This window comes from Lathamus discolor, chromosome 2 (genome assembly GCF_037157495.1).
Source record: "Lathamus discolor isolate bLatDis1 chromosome 2, bLatDis1.hap1, whole genome shotgun sequence".
NCBI lineage: Eukaryota > Metazoa > Chordata > Aves > Psittaciformes > Psittacidae > Lathamus > Lathamus discolor.
In genome coordinates, this window is record NC_088885.1 from 70,778,344 (window position 1) to 70,794,697 (window position 16,354).

The 16,354-nt window shown below is 39.2% G+C and overlaps 1 long non-coding RNA gene across 2 annotated transcripts; it reads left to right on the plus strand.

Annotated features, from left to right (window-relative positions):
• The first annotated feature begins 1,233 nt into the window (after nt 1–1,233).
• On the plus strand, nt 1,234–11,842 carry LOC136009252 (uncharacterized). 2 transcript variants are annotated; one of them, XR_010610435.1, is made up of 3 exons: nt 1,234–1,671; nt 10,747–10,971; nt 11,635–11,842. It is a non-coding gene; the product is annotated as an uncharacterized LOC136009252 (long non-coding RNA). The 2 variants fall into 2 exon arrangements; XR_010610434.1 differs by lacking the exon at nt 1,234–1,671 and adding an exon at nt 10,037–10,172.
• Nucleotides 11,843–16,354: the final 4,512 nt, after the last annotated feature.

The following is a 16,354-nucleotide window of genomic DNA, read 5'->3' on the forward strand; positions in this document are numbered from 1 at the left end:
CCACATTGCCTTGCCTCCTGAATCTTTGTCCTCTGGAAAATGGAGATGCAGTCAGAAATAATTAGTTTAGGCTCACCAGGAAGTAACATGTCATAGGGTGCCCTTTGATTCTCCTTAGTAAAGGTTCCCCTCCTTCTGGTTGCTGCCGTTTGTGGAGAGTGGAGGGCCCTTGGTCACCCTACTACCATGATCCCTCCACCTCAGGCCTTCAAAGTCCTCTCAGATGTTTTAGCCAGCACTTTGCTTCCTCTTGCTCATCCCTTTCTGCAAGGAGCATCGTGTCCCTTCTGGTCTCACCCCATGAAAGGCTGAGGGTATATGTATGTATGTATATATGTGTGCTGAGGAGTGATCCACAAGCCGTTTCTTCTGTTGAGAAATTGTACAACACTGATATATGCAAAACTGCCGATAAAGTGGTTTAGGCTGCTGAGCACCCACAGCTTTTACTGCAGGAAGGGCAGTGCGGGTATTCAGCTCCTCTGGATCTTGGCCATGGGGTCAAATCATAGGAAGGATTTAGTCATACCTCAGCTGAGAAATACTTTGCAGATGCTACTCAATGAAGGCATCTGGACCAAGGAAGATAATTAAACCAGGACAGAAACAAAGACAAACTCCTTTCATAACCTAAAGAAGATTTGACCAATTGAGTCCCTTTGTTTGCATCAGCTAAACATTCGTGCACAGAAATCCAATGGTTAGAATAAATATTTGGTGCCTACTTGGTAATATTCATGAAATGCATTTACTTGTTTAGATTTTTCCAAATCTGCATACCTAAACTTTAAGCATATGTGCAATCAGCTTCAAATTTTCCAAACAAAAATAGATCAAGAAAGGGGTTTGGAAATAGCATCTGCTCCTCAGCTAATCAAACCACCCAGGGAGATTGTCTGTAAACACTGCAACGACCAGGTCCTCATGCTGCTCTTTATTCTTTACATGTCGTATTGCGTTAACTGAAAGCAGATCATTGGAGATTGCTAAAAAATGGTTTTAAAGCCTGGTACAGCAATCCCAGGTTTTGCTGTAGAGTGTCATACAACTTAATCTTCCAATTAAGATGATTTGGATGGCAGGTGAAGTCCACGTGAATGAGTTTAGCCTTGGAAATTGGTGAAGTCATGGCTAGTTGTTGCAGGTGAGGTGAGAACAGTGCTCATTTACACCAGCTGAGCACTGGCTCAGAAGCAGTTGTCCTCTCCCCTCCCCAAAGCATGCCACCTTGTTTGTACAGAGGTAAGCATCTTGCAGTCTCTCTGTTCAGTTGCCTCTAGATTTCTGTTTCTACAGTCAAGAGAAATAGGGCTTCAGGATGCCCAAGGGCTAGCAGTAGGGGCTTCAGGGTGGCCACCGTGAGAAGAAGCTGGGGCTGCCCCATGTCAGATATAGATGGTTCCAGCTGACTCCAAGGGACCCACCACAGAGCACATCTGAAACCCTTAGCCACGGGCAGGGTGCCTCTAGGGAAGCCTATTTAAGAAAGGGCAAAACACAGCTGAATGGATGGTACTGGTGAAATACTGCAGTAAGAAAGAAAAGTGTGAGGGGTGGCTTTCTGAGTATCAAGGTGACAGAAGGAAAGGAAATGGGGGAAAAGGTGTGCCAGGTGTGAGACCAGACTCCTCTGCGGCCCCTGGAGAGACCCTGGTGGAGCTGGAAATGAAGGTAGGAAGATGAAGGTGTTTTACTTTATTTGGTTTTGTATCTTACCATCTAGTTCTAGTTGGTAATAAATAAAATTAGTTTCCCCCAAGTTAAATCTGCTTTGCCCATGAAGGTTATGAGTGAGTGGTGTCCTCATCTTTACCTTGACCCATGAGCTTTTTCCATCTTATTTTCTCCCCTCTGTCCTCTTAAGTAAAAGAGCAGATAAGTGAGTGTCTGGCCAAGGCCAGCCCTCCACAGAAGGGAAGTCACAATAGCAGGAAAAAAAAAGATTCTCTTCACAAAAACAATCATAATATTTTTTCTTTATATATGAAGAGACAATTTATGGCTGGAGTCCATTACAGTTTCATGCCAACAACAGCCACTATACTCACTGTTCATTTTTAGTGGTTTGCTGCTTATTTTTTACTCAGGAAAGGGTGCTGTCATGGTCTCATACAACGCATAATGATCTGTCAGGTACATGATATGTTTTCTGCTTGAGTGGTCTTTCTGGCAGACGTGTTGTCACGTTAGAATTGGTAGAAGGAAAGGAATAGTCCTATCTCACAATGAAAAGAGTGTGAGCAGGATGGAAAATGGTTGGGATAGGGCTAATGTGTATTTCCCCAACATAAGTGTGGCTGGATCTGCTAGTCAGAAGACAGTCTGTGCCAGTAAGAAAATGGTGATATAAAAAATGAATCACTGCTGACTGAGTAGGTGAGGAGTTGCTTTCATTTATTGTAACCAGAGTATTTGGTGCCAACAGCATTGCAGCAGCTCTGTCTCTAAGTGCGACCTCTGCCAAGTGCATGGTAGGACCTCTGTGTCCCTTCACAATCCTATCTCCACCAGACCAGCGTCTGCCACTCTGCACTTTTTAACATGTGAGCTGTAAGGGGAGTTTGTGCCTAAACAATGTGTTTCAGAGTTGAGCCATCAAGTCACTCTTTCCTTGATTTGCAACATACTACAACACACTGAGGAGATTTCTGTGTCAGTCTGCTTCCCTCTGCTCCCTTCCCCGTTAATATCATGCCACCTCCTGACTCTAAGCAAGCTTATAGCAGTGGCCAAGGTGTACGGAGAAGTTACTTTAGATTTATTTACAAGACTCATTTGTGTTGAACTAGCAGTTTTCTTTTGTGTCAGCAATTCTCTATTGCATTTATTTGTTGCTGTGACATTAGGCAAGAGTACAATCCTATTAAACCTGTACATTACATTCCACAGTATTGTAAGCCTTTCCTGTTTCAGAGACTGAGAATAAATATGAATTCTTATTGCTGAAAATTCCTGATACAGCAGTAAGAAATAAAAATACTGTCACTATCAGAGTAGGAATTTTATTTTTATTTTCTTTTTAAAGAAAGAAAAACCTGTGTGTTTTATAACAACTAGATTTCTACAATAAAATGTACTGATTTGTTCCATTCACCTGGAAGATAAGGAAGACAGTGAGACTCCTCTTGGTGAAGAACTGGGGAGGGAGGTTATTAGTCTTTTCTCTTCAGCCGGCATCATGCTTCACAAGAAGTTTCTTTGGAGTTTACCCTCTGTTTTGTAGTTAGACCATTGATACCGGTTTTAAAAATTATCTGTTAAAACCCCAAGCTTGAAATCACAGTTCTTCCTTAGCACATGACATACAAGACTGAGTAAGTAGATGGCTGCAGAAGAACAATGGCCCTAGGATTTCCCACATACTCTTGGAGCTAGCTGGGTGGCTCGCTCTCACTGATCCTGCAAAAACCCTGACTAGGAAGATTACCCAGAGTATCCTCAGGTAGCAGAAAGGCTTGGAGGAATGTTCAGTTTTCTTCATGGATAGCCAACATTTGCAGCAGCAGTGCAGACCCTTTGAAAATTCCATGCAAATGAATGACCACATAGCACAGACTAACTTCCTTCTCTTACTTTGTGAATACCTTAGGGCATAGGCAGCAGATCATGAGGTGAAAGCTAGTGCTTGGTGACCAGGTATTTAGTCTTGTCACACTTCACTAAGAATGTAAATGGAGAAAAACCTAGTATTAGTTTGTGCAAATTCCTTCCAAAAAGGGAGGGGATGTGGAATGAGCTGTGAAAAGTCACCACCACTATGGTGAGAGTGCATGAGGTCAGGGCCTGTATATATGCAGCTTTTGCTTTGCTAGTTTGATTAATAATTTTAGTTAATATGACAGATTCACCGGAAATGAAAAGGAAACGAGAACTGGATTTTCACTGAAGACAAAGAGCCCCTGTTTTGGACTCGGGGTGGGATCTCAACTGGTTCTAATTCATTTCTTGTTTATGCCACACCTTTGCTGTCACCTTGTACAAATCCCTGTCTTTGTGCATCTGCTTTATTTCCCCTAATAACTCAGAGGTGTTTTGGTTTGTGAAGCTTTTCCTTATTAATGTCAATTTAATTTCTGTGGATGAAAAGCCTGTTTGCACAAGATTATAAGGCCTGTTCAAATATTTCTTTACTGATTATTTTATCTGCTACGATACAAAAGTTGTTAATAGTTTCACTCTACCAACAGTTTCTGTCCTATCTGTAATAAATACCAATGAAAAGTTAACTTGTGACAAATTTTAGTGTTGAAAAGTGACTGTTCTAAATTTTTACTTGAACTTCTCAATTTAAGATTATCTACAGAAATATGAATTTTCTGGAGCAAATTTTCATCTGTCATAGAACTATGTACTTCTGTGGGACTACACTGATTTATAACAGGTGAAGTTCTGGCCTGTTGTAAGTTACCTTAAGTTACATGAATTTTAATTATTAACAGCAAAATTATTTATTTTCTGCTATGCACTTATTTATCCATACCTGAATATTTACATCTTTCTTTCCAGGTGTTTATTGTGACAAAGTTATGTTTGCACAGAACTTTTAACTCAGTTTGGTTATCATTTTCTTTTTTATGGGTGAATCATTATGCAAACTCAAATGCCCAAACGTGTGTTCCCTATTATTTTAATCCTTTTCAAATGCTTAGTTTCAAATTTTGAATCCCATATGGAATAAATAGTTATATCATCATATAGGTTGTTTGCAAACATATATGCTGTGAATCGTAAGTGCTAACATGATAACTGTTTCCATATCTTTGAATGGTTGGGGTATTAGGTGACCTTTGAAATCTTACCTGGTGGTGAAATTCTGAAAAACTAAGATGACACATACTTATTTTTTGTGGTACTTCTTGAGATAGTTGGAATTTTTTTTGTCATAAAAACATACTTGTTTTTCTGCTTATAAGGGAAGATTTTTATCTATCCTAACTCTGTAATGCAATGTAAAAAGGTCTGGGTAGCACCAGAGTCTAACTCTGGATTTCCTTGGATAAAAGTTCCCAGTGGAAGCATGAGTGTAGAGGCCATTGTAAAGGAGGGGTGTGGAGAGAAATGGGGTTCTCAGGGCTGGCCCACCAGCATCAGGGGTGCAGCAACCCAGGCAATTTTCTGGTAGCCTGGTGAGGCTTGCACAGATGAGACAGGATGAAGAGACTTGTCTAGTGTACAGGCAGGATTTTTCAAGCTCTTAGGCAGTCCAGTATCACTAGGGTCAGAAGGTGAATTATTGACTGCTTTGTCTCAGGTGAATGAAGAAAGATACGGCAGGGCTCTCTGCTAGTACTCCAGAGTTCAGGCTGAGGTTGGAAAGTGCTTTCCCATCCCAGCCTGTTTTTACAAAAGTGAGTCATAGTTGCACATGCACAGCATGAGACACCTGAAAGATGCCAGATGCACCAAGACTGAGTGTTTGACCTCTTCAGCCATCTCAACCTGGACAAGAAACTTGGAGCTGGGAAAGTACTCAGAATTTCTGCTCATGTTTGAAATGGTAAAATTTGTGACCTATAGTGTCTGGTTTTCTAACTCATGCAATACATTGGTTATACATTGGCATCCCCTATTCTTTGCGTAAAGAAATGGGTTATTATGCACAGGTATGTCCTCTCTTGAAGGAGGGTACATTTAACAGCGGGCACCACTGTTGGTTTCATATAATTAAGAAATGTTTTTTGTCATTCACTTTCTTTGTTTTAAGGTATATGTTTACCTGTTAAACGTATTTGAAGTTTATGTTGCATTGCAGTATTTCACCACAGATGTCCTATATATTAATGCAAGTTACTCTAAACTATTCGTGTGTGAATGCAAGGCTGTATCACAGCAGTGTATTTTCCCTTCTAAGAAGTAGCTTATATGAATGTCTGCATCAGTATTGGGACACCATCTGTAGATGACTGCTCACAAGAATTAGACACCCTAATATGGCCCTTAGTAAAATGAATCTTTAATATTTATTTTTGTGATTTGTCATCATTAAACACTTTTATGTGTAGAGTATTTACAGGATATGTATAGAGCAAGTTCATTGAATTCTGTGGATGGTGAGTCAAGAAGATATAGTGAAAGTCACATCTAGCATAAATGTACTGATATTTAAAACATTGTAAAGCATTGTATAAAGCACTATCCAGAGTTAGAGAATAGAAGCAAATTTGCCTTTGCTTAAGCTGTGGTATACCTTGCCCCCAAACATTGGGTTTATTTTTTTAATGCTTTCTGACCTGTTTTGGGTGGGGGGTTGGGTTTTTTGTTTGTTTGTTTGTTTTTGTTTGGTTGGTTGGTTTTTTTGTGTTGGTTCTTTTTTTTGGGGGGAAGGGTGGGTTTCTTTTTGGATGTTTTTGTTCGGGTTTTTTTTTGTTCTCTTTTTTTACTTGTTTTTGTTTGTTTCTGATCTTGGGTGTTTCTTTTGTTTGTTTAATGAACATTATAAATTAAAAGCTAAATGTGATTCAGTGTAACTGAGAGAAAATACATGAAAAAGAGTCTGCTATTTTTCAAGGAAAACCTTGTATTTTCTACAGACTTAATGCCATTAGCTAAATGTTGATGAATAAAGGAACATAATGCAAAGTTTAGGGGTCCTTTGGTAGACTGAGATAGCTGTACACCAAGATTTTATATAATAATCAGTGTAACATTATTCTAAAATATTTAGAGGAATTTCTTAGCTGAGAGTTAAATAACCCAGAGCTTGGGGAAGACAGAAAATACCTTGTAGTGCATCAGTTTAGTAAAGCCAATTGATACATGTGAATGTTAAAAAGTTCTGTTAACATGTATTTTGTTTCCACTGCTTAAAAAAGAATAGCAGATGAGTTTCCTGAGATTTGTAAAATAAAAATATGTTCACTTAGTACAAAATCATCTGTTTAAAAGAAAAGCTAGCATTAAGAAGTCTCAGAGTTTTGTCTGATGATTTGCACATACTGGACATGTGTAATAAATCAGCCTTTGCTAGTATTTTTCGTGCAGTTGCACTTGAGATCTGGCAATAACGCTACAGTCCAAAAACTTGAGGTGGCAGCTGGCAAACACCTTCTTTCTTAGTGTCAGTCCCAGTGATACACTTGGAACATGTGCTGGAAGACGAAACAAATACTCTGTGGACAGCTAAGAAAACTCCCAGTTTGTAATTTATTTTTCAAGATGAATTCTATTTGTTTGCTACATAAAAAACACCACCAAAAAGAATAGCGTGAAACACAAAAGAAGTGGCCAACAATTGCAATTTGGAAACAGCTTAATTCCCCTGTGTTATGCTCTGAAAATTGTTCTTTTAAGAATAAGTGTTGTATCAGCAGTCTCTAAGACATCACTGTAAAGTTTGAGACAAATGGTTTCTAAGTGACCATAGTTCAAAAGAGAATGAACTAGGTTAGTGTTACGGTGAGGTGACATCAAAAAGGCCCATAAGACTACAGAGATTAAAATGACCTGTCATAAAATCACAGATTAGCTCACCCTAAATTATCATCCTTATGGATTCTAAAAAGCCAGGTGGAAATTTTGCGAACACTAACGCATATTAGAGTTTTTAAAATCATCCCTGTTACGTAACTATCGCGTAACAAGGAACATACATAGCTAATAAATGGAGTAATTTCTGTGCCACAGATAGTACATCTCTCTCTCTCTCATGTCCTGTGGGTTCACACCAAGGACATCAGAGGGTTTCCTTACCCTAACCACTTTTGTCTGGAGATATTTATTTTTAAGGTACATTGGTCTAACTTTCAAGATCTGTATTAACTGATGTGTGATTCTAAGATGTGGTATCCCTCCTTTGTTTGTTTTAATCCAAAACACATACATATATGTGTATATATGTGTGTGTGTATAAAAAAAAATATTATTAATTATAAAATACACTTTGCAGATGTGTTTTGAAGTTTAGAATTCCCAAATAAAGCAGTATTCTCAACAGCATTTTCCTCATTTAAATTATTCATTTGCATTCCCCAGAGTACTGGGAAAGCAGATAGCAGAGGTTTTTTATATGCAGAGTATAATTGAGAAAACCAGGTTCCTGCTGTACAGATGAAAAGGTGTCCCATTTCTGCTGGATGCACTTTTTGAAAACTTGTGAGGTGTTCTTTTATTCACTGGGGGGAATGCCTTGGGAAGAGCTAGGGTAATTTTGGAGAGGGAAGAGACTGGTGTTTCAGGAAAAGTGATTACTCAGTATCCAGAGATCATCTGGGAAGCAAGTGAAAGAAGTATGTGTGTGGTCTGAGGTGAAGTGTTCCCATTGTTCAATCTAGTCTGTGTCTCAATAATGAACTAGTCATTCTGCAAGCTCTGCCTTTGAAATAGAGCCAAGAATAGAGGAAGGTTTTAAGCGACCATCTTGCTGATGCTCACATTTGCCCCTGCTGAATTTCATGGATACTTAACTATTGCTTCTGAAAACACTGCCTACTTTTTCTTACCTATTCTTCCCTCTGATGGACAGGGAAACCAGGGCTCCCCCTCATATGAAGGGGGATGAGTCCTTTGCTGTGAAAGTGCTGTCAGATCCAGATCTTTAAACTGAAGGAAGGTTTACACTGGAGCCTGGCTTGCGTGGTGCCGTAGCTATCAACAGCTAGTTTTGCTTCTGAGGCAACAGCCACTATACCTGGGGCTTGATTAGGCTATGCTTAAGTTATTTTAAGCTTTAAAAGGAATATTCCTAAACTTTTATGACACTGTGTCTTTTGTTTTGGAGACAGTGAGCTATGACTAGAACGATCTAATAGTTTCTGTCAAAAATTGGAACCACAATGGCTATTTGACTTAAGTAAAAATTTCCTGTAGCAATAAGATCCATATTTTAATTATATGTTAAATGAGAAAGTATTTCTTTCTGTTAAATGCGCCATAAAAAAATCTTGTTTTTACAGAATGAGAAATTATGGCGATTGTTACCTATTTTTTCTCTCCATGTCATTTGTGGTATGCATTACTTTTCTAATATTCTCATTTATTTCTTTCTGAATTGGTAGAGTCCTTATCTGTTCTGACACGGAAGGGCTATTATTGCTGATTAGCTGCATCATCCCTCTCTTTCTTGGAGAGAGAATGCCACAGTGAAGCCTGTTAACAAGAACCTCACATTGTCCTGGTCTGTGCTAACCTTGAAATGGGGAGTAAAAACAACTCATCTGATTTCAAGTGCTTTGATGCAACGTAAGAATGAGGATAGTGCTGTGTGTACTTTTTCCTTACCTTTTAAGTTTTAATTAAATTTTAATTTTTAGTGGCGCAGAATATTTGTGGTTGTCCAAAAAAGAGTGCAGGTCTGATTCACACACACTTGTCTGAGCACTGAGGGAGCAGCCAACTTCTGCAGCCACAGCAGCTTTCCACCTAACTTCAAGGGAATCCAGAGATGACCAAATTGCAATAATTTAGTCTGTGGTGAATGTACATAGGTTTATATTGAATAATTTATGCCAGATTCTGCTTAGTTTTAAGATGACGTTTGAGTAAAAATGTGTGAAAGGAGAGGGAGATCAGTATCAAGGAACAGTGAGAAGCTTGAAGAGCTCTCTCTGTGCCATATTTCACTGTGCAAAGGCTTGGCTAGAGGTCTGGTTGGGTCAGGCTGCCTGCTAGAGTACCCAGCCTGCAGTCACACACCCCTAGTGCACTGGACCCCAATGAGACTTCACACTGAGCAAAGTAAAAGAGCTGATGAGAGCTGACTAATGAGCAGTAGGCTTCAACAGCAAGAACAACAGAAAAAAAACAAACCCACAAACCAACAACAAACAAAAAAAAAACCCAAAAAACCCAAGAGAAGACCTGACAAACACTTCAAGATTTCACCACCAGCATAGCCTGCTTCAGACCAGAATTTCTGCTTGTTTTAAAGCAAAAGAAATGGTGTGTTTTTATCATAGTTGTAAGCTTGAGACAGAAGGTAAAAATGCTTGGAAGATAAGCTGAAGAAGTGCTTCTTAAGAGGTGTCTTTGAGAACTCCATTCGTGGAGATGTTATTCTCTAGTTGTATTGAAACTAGCATTTTCGTCTTCTAAGGTTTAGGTTTTGTTCGGAGCAGGCCTTTTGTCTTGAGCTACAGCAGTGAAATGGACCTTCTTCACATCCCCTTACTTGACCATGCTGATCATTAGGCAGACGGAAAAATGTAATTGCCTGAAAACTTTGGCTGACTAAACAGGTAAAGAACTGAGTCCATGGATGGGGACAACTGCCTAAGTATTTTCTAGAGTTGTGGTTGTTGGTATTTTTGCATTGTATTTAATTTCTCCAGCCCACACACCAGACTAGACAGACAAAAGAAAAGGAAGTAGATCTGCAAGAATGCCACTGTCTAAGGAAAAATACTGTAGGTCTGCCCTCTTCTGGGCAATAGGACTCCAGAGCCTGCTGTGACAGCACGCTTTTGGTTTCCTTCACATACTTTTACAGCCAGCTGTGTAAGATTTGAGGGTATGTTAAGACAGCTCCTCCTGTCTAGTCTTCCCTGTTATCTCAAACTGTAAGTCTGTCCTTCCCAAATCCACTACAAAATAACAGAAATCAGCAATTGGAGATGTAGGGTCATCAGCTCCTAAGCTTTCTGAGAAAAGATGTGCTCTGCCCTCCTTCCTTGTGAACTCCTGTGGTACTTGGAGTGCTTCTCAGGAAATGCTTCAGGACATGGCTAACACAAATCTCAATCTCTCCATGTGTTACATGTCCTACACAGTAACCCTGATCTTGGATGTCATAATACAGATGTCTTCTTACAGGTAACATGGATATATCTATGTTAAGCCTGGATCAGGATGAGGAGAAAAATTAAGACACCACCACAAAGAAGGAAATCTCCATTTAAATAAAGACTTAGCATAAGGAAATAATCTCTGTAATTATGATGTGAAGTTTCACCAGGCTATACACAACTGCATCCTGAAACCCGGAATGAGCATTTGCTCAGAGCAAATAAAAGTTAACTCTTCCTGTCTCTTCCATGGGTAAGTAAACACGAAAGCATTTCACTGTCTTGTTATTTTGGGATCTCTTATTCAGTTGCTTTACACACTCGGATTCTCAGTTGCAGCCGTTTTGAATCCTCAGTGGTTTAGTAAATATAAAAGGCTTTTTTGTGAACATTTCGTGCTTGAGACCACAAGGCACTGGGACCACCTGGACCCAGGGTCACATTTGCCTGGCTCTGCAGTAGATTTAGGGTGCAGCCTGTGCTGTGAAATGGCATGGTGGGCGTGCCTGGGTTTGCTTGGAGGGACATTGTTTAGGGCCTGATTGCTGGATTATCCCAATGTCTGTGAGGGATATTTGCCATTCCAAATCACAGTCTTGCATCTTGTTATAATCTACCTTACTTCTCCATGTGTTCTGAAGACTTGGCAGTTTTTTTCTGAGACGGTGTTTGTCTATCAGACCTTTGACTATGGATGTGAATGTCTGGAACTAAGAACATTCCCACCCCTCATTTTGCTTTTGTGAAGCTCAGTTTTCATGGTTGCTTTCCAAAAAGGCAATTTGCATATTTCATCCATGGTTAGTAAACAGATTATAAGGCACTCATTTGTGTGCTAAATCACAGCAAACTGTGTTTTGCGAATCTGATTCTCATCTCCCTTCATTCTAACCTGGCTTAACTCCATTTATTTCAGTGGAATTACTGCTGATTTATGCTGCGAAAGTGAGAGGAGAATCCAATGTGCAAATTTCCCTTTTGCACATGAGCATGCCAAAAGAAGTCCTAATTTACTGTTGTGAATCTCTTCCAATATAATGCTGGCTTAACTTCTTTTGAGTTACTTCACTGGAATGCTACTGCAGTGAATCAGACCCAGGATCCATATAATTATCTTTGCGTGCTTCTTTCTCCTCTTTTTTTTCTCCATGTGTATTTCCCCACATTAAAGACTGAACTTCACTGTCTGCTTCGCAGGTGTCCTGCACATGACTTTATATGAAAATACTTTATTTTCTTTTTTTAAACACAAGATTAATTCAACAGAAAATGGCTCCTATAAGTAAGAATTCCAGCATAACAAATCTTTGTTTCTGGTTATGTCATTATACTATCAAAATAACCTATAATTTCTTCCCGGTCTTTTACAGTAGTATCTCAGTGTGCACTATAATTACTGGATGTGTTTGCTGTAACATAGCTTTGGAAATGATGTGAAAATGCTGCTCTGCCTGTCTTTTTATCTTGAGATGATAGCACAATATAGCTAAATATGAGATAATTGCTTACTCACCTGATCTAGCCCAAACTACATGAAAGTTTTTTCTTCTCCATTTTTCAGATATCTGTTGTAAACTGAGTCTGGAAATGAATATACTTAGGCATTTAAAAATCAAATACAATAAAAATCAGTTCATTTTTTAAAAATCCAAGTGAAATATATACGCACACTGATTAATGCCATACTGAAATCAGTACAAGAAACTGGCAGAACTAAGTGAAAGATTCACGTGTTACGGATCCTTGGCAGAATACAGAATTTTTGACTGTATGAACAAATTATACAGTTTTGTATCATGCTGTTTGCACTTACTCTAGGCAACTTACAAAAATAATATTGATGAGGAAAATCTCTGCCATGACCCAGGTTTCTTAAATTTAATATTGGGTTTTGCACATTTGGAAAATCAGTGGGACTTTCACTCCTAAATTACTGAAATGTTTTCTAACACTTGTCCTACATTTGTGTTTGACATATAACCTATATATAAAATGTAAGATTAAAATTAGCTTGATGGTTGTGTTTCTGGAGCTGACTTAGGTAGAAAGCAGATTGTCTCAGGTAAAAGGTTACTTCAGTTTCTCCTCTGCTAGGAAAGGCTTTGTGAAGAGGATAGGAAATACTGGCTGACAAGATGTAATGATGGGTAGTTTCAATGCACTGTAATTGTAGTGGCAATCACATGGGGCAAAATGTTGTTCCACATGCTGACTGTTACCTGGATATGGCTGTAAGGCAGAGTTACCTGCATCCGTGATTTAAGAATTCATATAACAGTTGCTCTCCAGGTCCCTCCTTCCTGTGAAGAAGGACTAGCTAAAGCATAAGAAGCTGAAATAAGATCTCATTAACTTTCCCGTTAGAGCACATGCACTAATAATTAGAAGAAAATCTGGAAGCAGGGAAAGACTTTAGAGCACGTACACAACAAAAAGACCCAAATATTTATTACTAACCCATTAAGATACCAGTTCTAAAGAATATCAGTGCTAACAGTACTATAATGAAAAAGAGAGTGACTTGAAAACAACGTTGACATTCTGCCTGAACAGTGTTTATTGTTGCTTCTTAGACAAGCTCCACACAATGGAGGTATTGAAAATAATTTTCATATAGCGCACTGTAAGAACCGCTGTACTAAACCCCCCAAACATGCTTCACAGGAGATGGCAATGTGAACACCTTGAAGTTTTTTGAATCTGTAATTTCATAGGCTAAGTAGGGAAAACAAAGCTATATCTGATACATTAAATACTTTTAAGCATTTCTTAATTGAACATGTCAGCAGTGTTTTAAATACTGTATCGCATTTTCAAAGGAGAAATAATGTTTTTTGAGCGACACATAACTTTGTACATTATTTTCTCTCTTATGTGTTCACAAACACATCTGAATTTGAACATGCAAACCATGTTTGTACAGAAATGTGGATGGGTGGATGTCTGCCTCTCTAAAAGGCTTGTATAAATAGTATGTTTGTAAAAAGGGTGGAGGAACATGTTTAAAATGAAGACCCAATTGTTCCTAAAGAACATAAATGCTTTCTGGTAGACTTATAGTATCGGTTACAACATGCTGTTAACTGCATGTGTCTGATGCCTGAGAAAAATAAATAACAAAAACAAGATAAGAAAGAGAAGTAATCTACCAGCAACATTTGGAAAAGTCCAGCCTGTCTTTTGGTTCATTCCTGGAAGATGTAGGGCAATGCTGTTCAATTTTTGTCTGCTCCAGGACAGCATCTGCCACATTATAGGACTGGACCATCAGTGCATGCAGAGGATAAGCAAGAAGCAGTCCAAGAGAAATTAAGTTGGTCTAATGCCAGTTTTGTAATGATTGAAAGGAATGAGCTACAGCGCAAATACAAAATCAGATGCTGGGAGCTGCCATGGGACAACACGGAAAGTGGAGGGTCAACTTTTTTGCTCTCTCTTTACTAGCAGAACTAATGGTATAGATGCAGAACAGGCTGTTTATTTAGCGTGGTCACTTTCTACTTGATATATTTACTAGGAGGAATATCAAATTATATTGTCCCCTAAAGTGTTCACTGTACAACCCCTTGTGCTCCCTCTGGTCCAAGAGCAGTCATAATCAATCAGACCAATGAAAGCAATCATCTTTTCTTACAGCATCTAAGGTTTTACTGAGAATTTACGAAGGAAAACAAAGCATGTAACAATAGGAAATAAATGACAGCACAGTAAATAGGCAGTGGCACAGCAGGGTATTCATACCATCAACTCCAGTCACATAATAAGTTTGGTGGTGAGGAGACCCAGGCTCTTTATCTAGTCAGTGAGGAGGGAGAGATCTGCTGTAGGGCAGTTAAGAAAAGCAAAGAAAATCTCCTCATCTACTACTGCATGTATTAGATAAACTGATTTGGGTATTATGGATGCTCCCTATAAAGCAGCAATAGGACAACTGCTGTAATGACTGGAATAGGCATCACAGCCCCATGTCCCATTGTTTTCCTTCTGAACTGTGGGAGAATTTTAATTCAGAGAGTGGTCCCTGGTTAGAGAAGAAAATTCTGTGAAAAACCTCCCTCCCAATGCTGTGGTGGATTCAAAAATACTAGGCAAGCACAAGACATCCTCAAAATGTTTAATAATGGTATTTTTAGGTGGAAGAGAAGTTATGTCTACAGGAAGTCTGGTGTTATAACCAGAGCTTAGTGATGGTTCTGAGAGCCCAGGATTTATATCATGAAGCCAAATATCTTTGTAACTTGGATCACTAGTTTATGATACATTGAAACAGAAGGAGCCAGTTCCGCATTGGACCAGAAGTAAAAATTTTAGGTTGTGCTTATTAAATCCTGTCTTTGTCAGACTGTCAGTAATATTCTGACATGATGTAAGGGAAAGGAACAGATAAACCATTGGATTTGAAGTAAATAAGGGCAAGACTGTAAGAACACAGGTGTTGGCCTCACAATATGACTGAGGGAATTTTCTCCAGCACTCATGATTGGGATGCCACCTAAGTAAAGAGTGAAGAAACTGCAGAAAGTGTTTTGTAGAAAGGAGAGTCTAATTTGAGGGTGCAGCAGAAATTATGCAAGAAACAGTTTCAGTTTTCATTGTTGATAACCAATATCAGGAATAATCCAGTCAGAGTCTATGTGACTGCCTATTTCTGCCAACCCTGCTTTCCATCCAGGCTACAATACTGGCTAGTGCTTTAATGGCACAGTCTGGCCCAAGATGGGCAGTGATTCAAAACAGCCAACTCAGAAATGAAATTCATGGAAAGGGAAAAAGCAAAACAAACTCCATGTGAAAGGAAAAAGATCCAAACAACTGATGGTCTTTCTGATCCCTGAATGGATGCCAGTTGTCCTGAGGCAGTGAAGTAGCCAACAGATAATTCCAAACTTTGAAAGGCATCCATATCAGGTCAGGTGAGGGAAAAGAAACAGCCTATTAAAAAAACCCAAAACCACAACAGCCAACAAAACCAAAACAAACAAACCAACAAAAAAGGAGGGTAAACAGAAATACCCCAGCTTTCTGTCAAAAGCCTTTATAAAAATGTCTCTTAAAATAAAATGGATGTAAGGATAGATTTCCATCTGGTCTGCCAAAACCACATTAACCTACCAGGTCTGTTCTCTGCTCAGCTGAAGTTTACCATCCCACAGCAATCCTCAAGACTCAGGAGAGCCGACAGCGAAAACTAATGAAATTGCACTTAGGTAAACTAGGACAATGAACATGTGGGGTATGCTCCATAGAGGAATAAGTGGGAAATTCATACTTGGCCACCTTGTGTTTGTGTGCTTGTGGGGAAAAGAGGCACAATCATTCACATTTGCAGAGGGAGTAAGTGAGCTTTCCAGATCAACTGGCTCCTTCATGACAAGAGCAGGACACGAGCCAGACATGTCATTCTCACTTTCTGCCTCTTTTATCTCTCGCCACAACTAGGGACTGCAGAGGGAAGATTGTTCTGGCTAGAAGCTGAGGGACACAGGTGGTACCAGCAGCTGCAAGCTCTTTAGCTCTCATTGGTTCCACTTATTAGAACATGCATTCTATGTTTAATACATTGCATCTCGTTGTATGGGAACAAGAGTTGGAGGCTGGTGGTGCCGTACGATGGGCTCTTGTATTGCTGGGAAGGG